We start from the raw sequence: 13,248 nt of genomic DNA, 5'->3' as shown, positions 1-13,248 counted from the left end.
ATCATTTAGCAAAGTATTTTTAGGGTGCTCCAGTTCTCTTAAGTATTTTTGATAGACCAACAAAAATAAATAAATCTGTAGGATTTAGTATGCATAAAGTAATCACTAGGTATAAAGATTTGTTTTCTTTAATGCTCTATCTACTCCAAAATCAGGTACATAGAACTTTGTACAAAATTAGATTCTCATTCTATCTAATATTGTATTCCATGTAAAAGCAATAATAAAGTGAAAATAAACACTTTTAGGTTCTGCCTGCAGAAAGAGTATTATATAATGCTTAGAACATGGTTATAATGATTGTTTTGAACCTTTTTATTAATTTACTGAAACTACACCAAGGGGTATATTTACTAAACTGCGGGTTTGAAAAAGTGGAGATGTTGCCTATAGCAACCAATCAGATTTTAGCTGTCATTTTGTAGACTGTACTAAATAAATGATTACTAGAATGTGATTGTTTGCTATAGGCAACATCTCCACTTTTTCAAACTCCCAGTTTAGTAAATATACCCCATAAGTGCAAAGCAAGGAGAGGTTTCTGAGCTGTATGAGGATTTGCTTTTTCTGGCAACTGTTTGAATATGTTCATAGTTCAATGCAAGGACATAGCTCAACACAAGAAATAGAAAAGTAAGGTATATCATTATAATTTTTGTCCCTGTAGCACGTTTCTGTAAAAGGTTGTGGTTTATTTTTGTGTTGTTATTGGTGTATTTTGTGTGTACTTTATATATGTCAGCAACCTATAATGCTATTTTATTAATAAACTGTTTATACCAGTTGTGCTCAAGTAAAGATGGGAACGGGAGTGTAATGGGGGACAAACAAGCTGGTGGTACGGGATTCAGTAATTAGAGGGGCAGATAGGTTAATATGATGCTGGCTCTAGTAGTTCTGAAACGTTTGCTATTTCCCGGGTATTCATGGATTAGAACAATAAATTGATGGGAGGGGTTGGGAAGGACCTGAGGTTATGATACATATCAGTAGCAATGACAAAGTAAGAATTATATGGATAGTCCTACAAAATTAACTTAGAGAATTAGGCTGTCAACATAAAAAAGAGCCTCTAAAACAGTATTTTCTGAAATAACAGCGCTTCCTGGTATTACACCTGAAAGACAACAGCAGTTTAGGGAGGTTAATAAGTGGTTGAGAAGCAGGGTTTTGGAGAACTGGGCCAATTTCTCTTCTGGTTACAGGTCATACAGTAGGCATGGGCTTTACCTCAATGGGGAGTGTGCAGCAGAGCTATAGAAAAAGATCATTAAATTATTGTAGCAGATTTTAAACTAGGAAATGGGGGGGTTGACAATAGAAGTAATCTGGCATATAGTGTAGATAGAGAATAGGACTTAGTCGATTGAAATGGGGAGGGCGTAGAAAAGGCAATAAGGATTTGATTATAATTAAAATTGGCAATACAAATATCAAATGCATGATAAAAAATGCTAGGTGCCTTCTAAACCAAATAAGGACATTATAAATAATGTTGCTGTAAGAATTATGATGTAGTGGGTATTAATGATACCTGGCTGGATGAAAGTCAGGACTGAGCAGTGAATTTTCTTACATCCAACTATAAATGAGGCCCTGTATGTTTTGTTACCTCCATTGGGTACCTGATAAGTGTATCCACTACTCTTTTAATTTAAATAATATTTACCTATGCAATATTTTGCTGACAAAGACAGATTTATAGCTGCATATTTTTTGGGAGTTGCAGGAATCCAATGTCTTTCTTAAGCACCAGCATAAAGCAAGTCACCTTAAGTTAGAACAAAACACTTTGGGGCATATTCAATTGTCCGCGGGATTGCTGAAAATCCTGCGGTCCGCGCAGGATTACTGTTATTACGGTAATCCTGCGCGGGAAAACCGTTAATACGGTAATTTATTCGCTGGATTTCAGCTGAGCTGCGAGCTGAAATCCAGCGAGAGATTACCGTATTAACGGTATTAGTTTTTCCGCGCTCGAACCCGCGGACAATTGAATACCCCCCTTTGTCTTGATATTGTCATTTGTTACTGATTTCTATATAGTGTACCTGTATAAATTAACATGTTAAATTTGAGATTCAACTGTTGCATTGTTAATTTAATTCATATAGATTTTTTTTGTATAATTAACCCCTAGTTAAATTGTTGTATAACTGGCCAAATATCAAAGCTATTGGTGAATAAACAATGATTCTCTAAATTGAGCAATCTGGAAATAAAGTGTTAATTGCCTAATCTAACGAGCACTCTTCTCAGAAGAGTTGCATTGAGACGCTACTGCTACTGCAGCACTGCACAATAGGTTTTAGCCAGCTAAGTTCAGTTGTGTTAACAATGATTTCCAGATCACTCAATTTTGATAGCACAGTGTTTGTGACTCAAAGAAGTTTCAGTAAAGACCAGTTAAAATGTCGTTCTATAATCACAGACTTTCTGAAAATAGAAAGGTCTAGATCCGAAAGATCGACCAGCCTTTTATGGAGGTTCTTCAATTTGCAATCTGTGCCATTCTTCTCCATTACTGTAAGGTGGGGTGAGTTTGTTTACATAGACATTTGTTTCCAGCTTAAAGTTAGTAATCTATTTTCATATTGTAACCTTATTTTTGGACCCGGTCTGGGTCATATCATATTAAACTTCTGTGGCTGAATATGCAGTTGTTGGACCATGGGCACAAAAATGCTATCCGTCTATGTCAACACATTACTAGTAGGCTAAAGGATGCAATGTTCATCATAACAGTCTTTATGATCCTAAAAAAAAAATCACACCTAGGGGTAAATGTATCAAGCTGAAAGTTTTTCCGGCGGGTTTTAAAAACCAATCAGATTCTAGTTATCATTTATTTAGTACATTCTACAAAATGATAGCAAAAATCTGATTGGTTGCTATAGGCAACATCTCCACTCTTCAAACTTTCATATGGAAAACTCTCAGCTTGATACATTTACCCCCTGGAAATGGTGGGATAGCATAGCTCAGTATTAACAGAGGGGCACCCCTCTTATCTGACACCTTAGCTTTCCTAAGTGACAAACCAGGATAAGGTCCAAAGTGGTGTATCTCACAGCACAGGACACTGATTTCTAGGGCAAGATGCATTCAGCAATTCCTTTTGCAGTTTAGCGCAATGTAAGACTTTGACCTGAGAAGAGTTTTGGAAGCTACCCTTAACAAGACAGACCATGCAAAAACTCTATATTGGCAGGAGAACTAGATATTCACCTCTTTTTTAATAAGTGGCAAGGCAGCAGTTAGTTGTTCCCATAGTCACCTAGGATCACAGCAAAGCGCTGGTGCCAGTTATCTCTTAAGTCCCACTGTTCTTTTCATCTTACAGCACTGCTTGGCACTGGCACTGCTTTTCAATACATTCGATTTACTCTTATGAGAAGCACTGTGATCTATCTATCTATCTATCTATCATGGTGAGGCAGACCATATACAATATAAACCATCAGCAGCAAATAAGAGTGGGAATAGAGAGTGGATTAATATCCTTGTAATGTGCTTTGTGCATTAAAGAAAATGAGTACTAGCAAACAAATATCTATGCACTATGCCTAAATTGTAATATTTGTACAAAGAGAGGATCTATGAGTCATTTACATTTTAAGAAGCATTCCTGTAATATTAGCTATAATCCATTAATGAATTGTGACTTTCAAAGTCTGAAGTTAGAATGGAATTGGTTCATTCTTGAGAATACAGCATTGAGCCAATATACATTAGTCAGTTTAGCCCTTAAAAAAATAGTTACAGGCCCGTTCTTTTTTCATACACAGCTTACAGAGGTTCTGTCACGTTTACACATAGCCCCTAGATTAACTACAATAAGCTTATCTTCTAAGCCTGACAAATAATTCTAAATATCAGAGTATGACCCTTATCTTGCAATGTGTTAGTCCATATGGTGCAGTTTTAAAAATCCAATATTCATGAGCCATCCGTGGATAGATTTTACACATTGCTTACTTACTGCATTTCATTATTTAATAGCCTAGGTAATGAATTGAATTTGTTTTGACACAACCTCTCTATCTGCATATTACTACACTTCAAACAACTAAATTAGTGTAATTATTCAGAACACGTTAAGCACTTGGAAATATTTATGATACGGATGATATTAGCTCAAATAGGATAATGCCACTTAATTCTATTATTCTGCAGGATTTGCTTTTCAAAATGTTAGTAACTTGGCATAAGACACACTGATATGTCAACTTTCCATATAAAACATAGTTTTACTAATATTTTATGGCTTTTAAGAATAAAAATCATTTTACACAAATAGCTTGGATCTTTAGGGTGAACGGTTTGTGTGATATCCACTTGTGTTTTCTGTACCCACTTCTGTGCTCCCTGGATAAAATGAACCAGTGTAGAAGGAACAAGGACCTAGCAAAGGTTGAGCAAAACGCTACAGTGCAGTTTATATCTCATAAGATGTGGCGACCATTCTTAATGTGTAAAACTGTTATCAGTTTTACACTCACTGTATTACACCTCCAACATGGTATTTAAAGCCTAGGTTCAGTATAGTTAAAGCAATTGCTAAATGTCCATTCCAGTGGCCCCACCAGGTCTCAAAAATTATTTTTTTTTACTCTAAAATTGTAATGAACTACACAATATTTGTAGGGGGAGTGCCTTAGAACTGTACATCATTTATAACACAATACATGTTAATAAAATTGTCCTGTACCATGGATATCAAATCTAGCTTTTTTTCTTTTATTGGTCCTGACGTGCAAAAAGAACCTTAGGCCTCATACCCTTTGGGATCAAAATACATGCCTTTATTAGTGTTTTAAATGCTAGTACAATGCATGTATACATGGATGACATTAGACCTCCCTGTTTTATTGTCGCAATACCCACTTTCTCTCACACTTGTATTCAGGAGTGTTAGGTATACTAATGTCCTCAGCTGTGTGGGTAGGGAGCCTGTGTAAGCACAGCAAAATACGGTGTCCTCCACTTAGTGAGACTAGAAAAGTAAAACTCATCCTATCGCAGCCATAAAACGCTGTTGGTGGTCCTATGGATTGACATGTTGGGCGGTGCTATTCTCCAGTTATGTTTCTGACTATTAGGTGCTAATTGTTTGAGAAGTTAGATGCTTAGATGTAAAGGGATACATATGAGTATTGGAAAAGAGAAAGGAAAGGAAAGGAAATATTAAATGCAATTAGGTGTGTTTTGTAAAAAGGGATGAGAAGTCTAGTTTTGTAAGATACAGAAATGAGCGAAAGTGAGAATAGGAAGAGGAAATAAGGAACATATGTGATATGTAAGTGGCAAATATAGTGTTACATCCAAATGTATTGTAGGAAATTTAGATTTTCCGAATTGATCACTGTGGTTCCAAAGCACAAGAGTTTTATTCGCAAAATAGATTACAGGCAAAGTATTGAATGCATACGCTTGTGCAGTCAGCACTGACACAAGCTTCTAGCAGAATGTTCTGGTTTCCAAAGCCACAGGAGAACATTTTTATACACTGTACAGTCATAAAAAGTAGTAACATCACAAAGATACACAGTTACATTATTAAGTTCCAGATTCATAGGTTGATGGGTTGTGACCTCATAAGAACTCAATGCCCCATTGGTTGATTCCTCTGGTCATTGTTCCTTGAGGCGGGGGTCATCTTTCCATGTGTGGCCAGGTGTCCTTTCCTCAGGTCCCCACCTCTAGACCTGTATAAACTGGTTCTTTAATGACATCTCTGGATTTGCTATTTGGTGTATAAAAGTTAGTTATGACTAGCGTTTGCAATGAGCGAAAGCTTCACATATAATACCAGAAATGTTCTCATGCGAATGCGAACAGAATGAGACCAAACTTGGTACAATTAATATGTTGAAAACATAAATTAGCTTTGTTGACACATTATATTTTATATTAAATGATAGAAATACATTCAATTTATTGACATGTTGCTACGATAATGATTACATTGCATTTTAATTGCATTGCAATCGATTGTAGTGTACAGAAATTATTGATTACCGCCTTCGTCCAATTATTAAACTTCAACAGTAGAAGACAAATGTGGATGAGAAGAGGATGGGAATAAAGGGATAAGTGTTGTGGGGCTAGACTAGGGGTATGCAGAGTAAAAATAAAAAAAATAATAGGATCAAAAGGAGGTGTAAAGATTGGAACAAGTACTATTATTGTATTAAAAGATAATTATGATATAGACTATACATGACTGCAATCACCAATCTCTGTGGGGGGAAGTTTGCTCCCATTGCAGCATTCCTATTGAAAGGATGGCCCAGTTTAAATGGCAGAGCGTGCTTAGCCTCCCTCCCAATTATAGCGTCTTTGCCCTGTAATTTTGTGTACCCTGCTCTATTGGTGCATCCTATAGCTGCTGATTTTCTACCTATTGCCTGGTCCTGCTTGTTCCTGGATTTTCCTAGTCTGCTGCCCATCTCGTCCCTTGGGGTTTGTCATTGGGTATTCCTTGCTTGCTGCCCATCCTGACTGTCTGGCTAGACCTTATATTCCTGTTCTCTGCCTGCCCTCAACCCTTTCCATTGGCACTTGTTATTCTATGTATACCACCTGGTGTACTACTACTTCCAGCCTCCATAACCCATTACTACCTGGTTGCTAATGTAAGTTCTTACTACTCTGAGTACAAGACCTGGGGGCATCTGAGTACCAAGTTAGACGATCACTCTTTATGGGAAAGGCGCCTGCTATAGGTGAAGACCTCTTATGACTTAGTTCTAAGAACCTACCTAGTTTCCAGTGAGAGCCTTAACACAGGGTGAATAGATGTATAGGTTATGGGTAATAAGGAGAGCTATTTAGGAAAATAAATGTGTGGTAGTTCAAAGCCAGGGGCTGGAATTTGAGTAGTAAAGCAGTTATGTATATGGAAGATTAACATGTAGGTGGTTAATAATGCAATAATTAGTGAAAAATAAATTTAATTTCAATGTTATCTAAAATTAATCAAACAGTAAATAATAAAGAATACAAATAATGAACATACAGATATATAACCACATGAAAAAGAATTCAAACTGTGTGCAAGGCCAAACAAATTTCACCACCATGCAGTACTTCCTCAGTGGGTTCTCTGCAACGGTGTTTATATGTTTGTTTGTTCATTAATAGAATTATTATTTATTTTATTTCATTAATTTTAGAAATTTTTGAAATTATTTTCCTTTTCACTAATTATCCTTGAAGTTTTGCATACACAAGTACATTAACCACCGCATGTAAAAAGTGTGCATATTTGACATCTGGTGTCCCTGGCATTTGAACTTGCAGTGTCCAAACGCCAGAAAGCAAAAGGCCGACCTATTCTCTACAAGTAATGTTACATATACAGAGATAAGTAGAAAGTATAAACATATAAGATCCCCCCTTCTTATTATATTACTCTAAAATGTCAATTGGAATGCCTACAGACACATGCTTCATCTTCACTTGCATTTAAGTCACAATGAGACGTCAGAGGTATGTACTAATGAGAAAATAGTGTATTACAAGGCATCTGTTCACCTCTGCAACATAATTAGAGTAAAAAAAGAAAATGCAGAAAACATCATTCTAAAAGCTGCTTTTGAAGTATCTATATGCCTCTATAGTGTGACAAATTCACATTCTTAATATGTTCTAAAGAGAATAAAATATCGAAACAGCTGCAGACCACCATCAGTGAAAACTAATGGTGTGCTCAGATACCGCCATTACATTCTACAATACTTGAAATTGCTCAAGGTGACTGCTTGAGATGTTCTTGCAGTGCTGGAATGATGTGGAAACAGATTAACAAAGGTTAGCAGAGGTTGTCAAGGATACTTCCATTCTATAGCAGGACTATATTTTCCATATAGACCTAGGGGGCACATCTCTAGAACATCACTCTCATGATACCATGTTAATTTGCTTTACTTTTGTACAATTAGTTTTATTTAATTTACCTTTATGTTTTTACATTCACTGTGTTTATGTAATTAATTTGTATAAAGTTTTCTACTGCTTTACTTTATTTTATATTTTTGATTACTGGTCTATATTTGCTGCCATATACCATGTATAGTAGAAGATGGTGTTGAGCATGAATATGCAAGATACAACACTATCAATTTAGGATGCATATATTTATTTTGTCCTAAGGCAGTTGAACCTGTTAATTGGCTCTGTTCTATACTGGAAAGGTTATCAACTTAACTGTATTAATTTTTATGGTGGTGGAACTTTTAAATTATTAATTGTATTAATATATTTGAGTCATTAATGAATCCATTATAATTGAGAAAGTAGGATGAAGACCTTGCTATTGTGTCTTTTTAGAGTTTACGCTATAAAATATTGAGGGAGATTCTGTCTCTCACTTTCATTAGTTTAACATTGTGAAAGCACATGGCATTTTTTTATTCAAGAATTTTTTTTTAAATACTAGATTGGTTGTTTCAGAGTGCCCATGGAGCTACAGGTGGGGTGGGGTGGGGAGGCAGGCACAGCAGTTGCCAATTTTAAAAGGTAATAGAGAGACAAACAGGTAATTAAAATAAAAAAAAAGAAAACACCACCTTCTCTCCCCTGTACCTGGCCAGCAAAGGAAGAAAGACATGTATTTTTTAAATTACCCTCTAATGCAGTGAGGTTGCCTGGAGTGCAAAGAGAAGCCATAGCTTCTGGTCGGCTTGGAACACAGGCAGTTCTGCCCCTGTTTTTATTTTAATCATGAACTGTGAAGTTCCCAGCAGGGCTGCACTGTGTACACGTAGGCCTCCATGCATGCTCAGAAGAGCAGAGCAGGATCTGCAGGAAGATGGATCTCATCAATGATTTGCTATCAAATTTTGATTTGCCACCTGATACGTCCATCAGTAGTGCTTTCCTGAGATGAAAGACTCTGGCTTTGTCCTCCTATTAATCAGCTATGCTTCCCAAATATGTGTGTGGGAAGCAACTTACAAGCAGACAATGTGATTGTGTACTTCACTGGCACCAAAATAAAGGTAGGAAGCAATGGTAGAGTGTGCTTACAAAGGGTGGACTGGGGCAATACGGATGCACACTTTGGTGAGTATATGCAGGACTGAATTAAGACATTGTAGGCCCCTGGGCTAGGGATACTGTGAGGCCCCCGTTTGTCAAGTGACTCCTCATAATGACACACACATTGTGTCCTCTTTCCCCCTCCTAATAATGAAAAACACACTAGTTCTCCCCCCCTCTTCATAATGAGACTCACTCATGTCCTACCCCCCTCCCCATAATGACACACACATCCCCCCTCCTCATAATGACACACACACATTCCCCAGACGCACATGTCCTCCCCCTCCCTCCTCATAATGTCACACACTTGTCCCCTTCCATCCTCAAAATGACACACACACATGCCCCCCTCCCCCACATCAGCCCCATTGTATCATCTCTGCAGGCTTCGCTTCTCCTCTTCACCCACTAATAGAGAAAAAAGAACTTACCTATTTTCTGACTGTTTTCTTCCTCTCCGGCTCTTCTTTGCAGGCTCTGGACAGCACCACTGTCTTCTTGGCTGCTGTCAGTGAGGGAGCTGTCCCTGTGCACTGCTTAGTGTGGTCAGCTCACGTGAGATCATAGTCTCACATGACTTCCTCACTACACAGGCTGTACACCCGCACTGACAGCAGCCTGTCAGCTAACAGCATTATATTTACTGTTAGCTGCCTAACGGGAGGGAATGGCTGCATATTGTGACAGTCGGGGGCGGGGCCACCCCCCCGATCGCCGGCATCTATTATAAAAAAATAAAATGGCTACCACTTTCAATCTTTGGGCCACCCAGCTGCCCCAGGCCCCTGGGCTATAGCCCAGAAAGCCCTGTGGTTAATCCGGCCCTGAGTATATGTGTATATATGTGTATGGAGTGTTCAAAGTAAAATACTATATGGAGAAAAGTAACAATGTTGAAAACAAACATGATAGCACAGGGTCCCTGTCCAAGAGGAAAATGTTTTGATCTATACAGTTTCAGACATTTAATGCTCATAGGTGTGTGCACACCCTAATACACAGCCGAACTTCTGCAGAGCAACTGCTTCATGAAAAATGGAGCTGCAGCTCCTCACTTGTTCTGATGCGGGACTGAAGACATCTGGTCTGTGCTGACTCCAGAAGTGAGTTGCACAGAGGAAAATAGAGCTGCCTACATATATTTGTATTAATATAGGGTAATGTGTGTGTGTGTGTGTGTGTATATGTGTGTGTGCATAATATGAATTGGGGGCACTACTGTATGGCATAATAGGAACTGGGGCACTTCTATTTGACATATAATGAACTGGAGCACTACTGTGATACAATATGATCTTGGGGCATTATTGTGTGTCATAATAGCAACTAGGTACATTACTGTGGCATAATATGAACTTGGGGCACTACTGTGTTGCATAATGTGAATTGGGTGCCCTCCGGTGTGGCATACTATGATCTGTAGACACTTCTAGACACTCTTTCCTCTAGACACGCCCCTCTGGCAGCTAGCTGCGGTGCAGAGTATGCCTATTTTGGTTTCCCTGGATGCATACCCTACTGAAATGCTATGCATGCCTATGTTACTATTGTGCCATGATTGTGGTAGAAGATAGTTGCTGTCACCTCCAAAAAACCCTTTGTCACAGTTAAGTAGCTTTAAAGGCAAGAGGTCAATAGCTAGTTATTCGTTTGGACGACATCCAGACAATAACATTAAGTTGACAATTCAAATATCGACAGCGTTATTAGATCGACACGTCAAATATCAACAGTATTATTAGGTTAACAATTCCAATGTTAATGGTATTATTAGGTCAACAATTTGAATGTAGGCTGTATTATATAGTTAGGGGTAGGGTTAGGCATAGGGATAGGGTTAGTGTTAGACTTAGGGACAGGGTTAGGGTTAGGGATACTATTGTTGACCTAATAATACTGTCTACATTTTAATTATCAACCTAATAATACTGTAAATGTTATTATTGTCTTTCCAGCCCTGTCTATAATATAATGTCGACCATATAAATGTCGATCATGTAACTGTCGAACATATGTATCACATCCACTGTAGGTAATGGAGTTTATTACTAAAGTGCTTACTAGCACTTAGTAATAAACTTAGTTACTAGATAAAATTAATAAAGACCTAAAGCTGCCCATGTATAGTGCATTTTGAACTACCAATTCGGACCATAATAAAATCCAGTCAGGATTGGCTAAATTCACTTTTTGGCCCCTATTTGATTCTGTTGCTTGGCTCAAGCACTGGGTGAACAGATCTGTCCAATTTGAACACCACACATGGCCAAACACAGATCTGACTCATTATTCTGGGCTTTCTTTGTTGAATCTTACTATTACAAAAATAAAAGAATAATAGAGGTACTTTTTACAATAAATCATGTTATGATTCTTTCATAAAAAGTTCCTCCAATATTTTACTTTTTGTTACTGCTAGGCTGCGTAACACTGTGAAGAAATGAAACTAAGTACATCTTTAAAATCTACATCTTTTAAAAGCTTAATACCTAACATTTTACAGTTGTATTGAGCACTATAGAGGTCATGCAAGCATTAATAAAACATTGCATTCATATGAAAATTCCATTAAAATAATGTATTATTTATGTAGTCCTTGTAAAAATGTATTTGACATGCCCGGTGATATTTTTATGCTTTACAAGAAATTACACAAATTGTGGTGGTCCAGAGCACACTAGACTATTGTAGCTGCATTTGGAAGAATTTGGAATGATTATGTGCTTTTATAGTCAGCCATGGTTTACCTTTCCCCACATAAGGGAGACATTTAAATATGCATTGCAAAATCTATCAATGAGAACCTTAAATAAACCTTGTCACACTTCACCATCCCCCCAACACCATCAGCAATTTCATTATGGAGTATTCAGTATAGGTGACAGTATGTACTATTGGGTCTGAATACCTTATAGTTCTGAAACTCATGAACATGCAAATTGTATACATTTGTTTTGAGAGGCTTAATTAAGGTGATAAATGAAAATGCACCAGCGGTCCATCTGTGAAAGCCGATGGGCCTTGAATTATCATGCATGTTTTTATAGTGTACATTAAAGCAAAATAAATATATACAATAGATAATTCAAATACTTATGTAATGAGTCAGTTGAATTTTATAACAGAATGAAAATGACACAAAAATAATTGCACATACCACACATTCTTTAATGTACTGTTAATTTGCATTGTGTGTAGCTACTAATTACTATGTGATATCATGTATTATTGGAAATGTTTTGGTTTTTTTTCATATTCAGACATTCCCTTCTTGTACCATGCTCCATAAGCACTGTGCAGATTCAAGCAAATTGATCTGGCAGCTTTGATGTAGTCTCTGTGGATGAGAGTTGATCCATGTTGCCTTGCCAACATGGATGCCATTTTCTTCTGACTCGTCTGAGATCCAGAGGAATTTGTGTACTTTTATCTGTTTGCAAATAAGGTTTAGAGCAAATCTCTTCCAAATCCCCTAGAGAGTTTTTGCCAGCACACAAAAAGCTAAAATTGTTTCCCTGCCTGCTGTTAACATGTGATTTCCCTTCCTTATATAAAAGCACACATTTCCATCTCGGTTTTAATAGCAATATTTATTAAAATAATATGCCAAAACAGGTTGATATTACAGGTGGACCATTTTTCTTTTAGGTGAACGGTGTGATTGAGTGGAATATAATGGAGTGGCAGGAATTATTATTGTGCTATCTGGTGTGTCCACATTGTCATGTATCTCCATCAGTGGCTGTCATATGCATGCACCTACTAAAACAATGGTGTAAGTGGCCCACATGCGTACCTTCCATACTCCCCTTGTGGCTTGTGTAATGAGATTTTTTGCCTCAGTGAAGCCTGGGGTCATATGCAGAATGGAACGTACGTCAATTTGCATAGCATAAATTGAGCGATTTCACAGCCGGTACCTATGCAAATATCAATGTTTCTACAGAGTTGCACACATCCACACTTATACCTGTCTGCATCCGAAGAGGCTTGACAGGAGAGGAAAAGGGCATTCTCCAGCCTCTGGTGCAATTATGCGCTTATGATGGTGATGATCACTAACGCTAGTCAACTACTTCTGATTGGCTGATTACAACCTCTGAAACTGCTGGGTGCTTTTTTCATTGATCGTAAATATATTTGTTTTAAATCTTTTTATTTTCAACAACCTGAAAGGCAGAGTTACAACAAAGAAAATAA

General features: G+C 37.4%; 1 protein-coding gene across 6 annotated transcripts in view; it reads left to right on the top strand.

Annotated features, from left to right (window-relative positions):
• RBFOX1 (RNA binding fox-1 homolog 1) overlaps nt 1–13,248 on the top strand; it is a 522,788-nt gene that overhangs the window by 298,780 nt on the left and 210,760 nt on the right. The window lies entirely within an intron of this gene.

This window comes from Mixophyes fleayi, chromosome 7 (assembly GCF_038048845.1).
Source record: "Mixophyes fleayi isolate aMixFle1 chromosome 7, aMixFle1.hap1, whole genome shotgun sequence".
Lineage (NCBI taxonomy): Eukaryota > Metazoa > Chordata > Amphibia > Anura > Limnodynastidae > Mixophyes > Mixophyes fleayi.
Note: the sequence above shows the minus strand (reverse complement) of the source record. Positions and strands in the feature narration are given on the sequence as shown.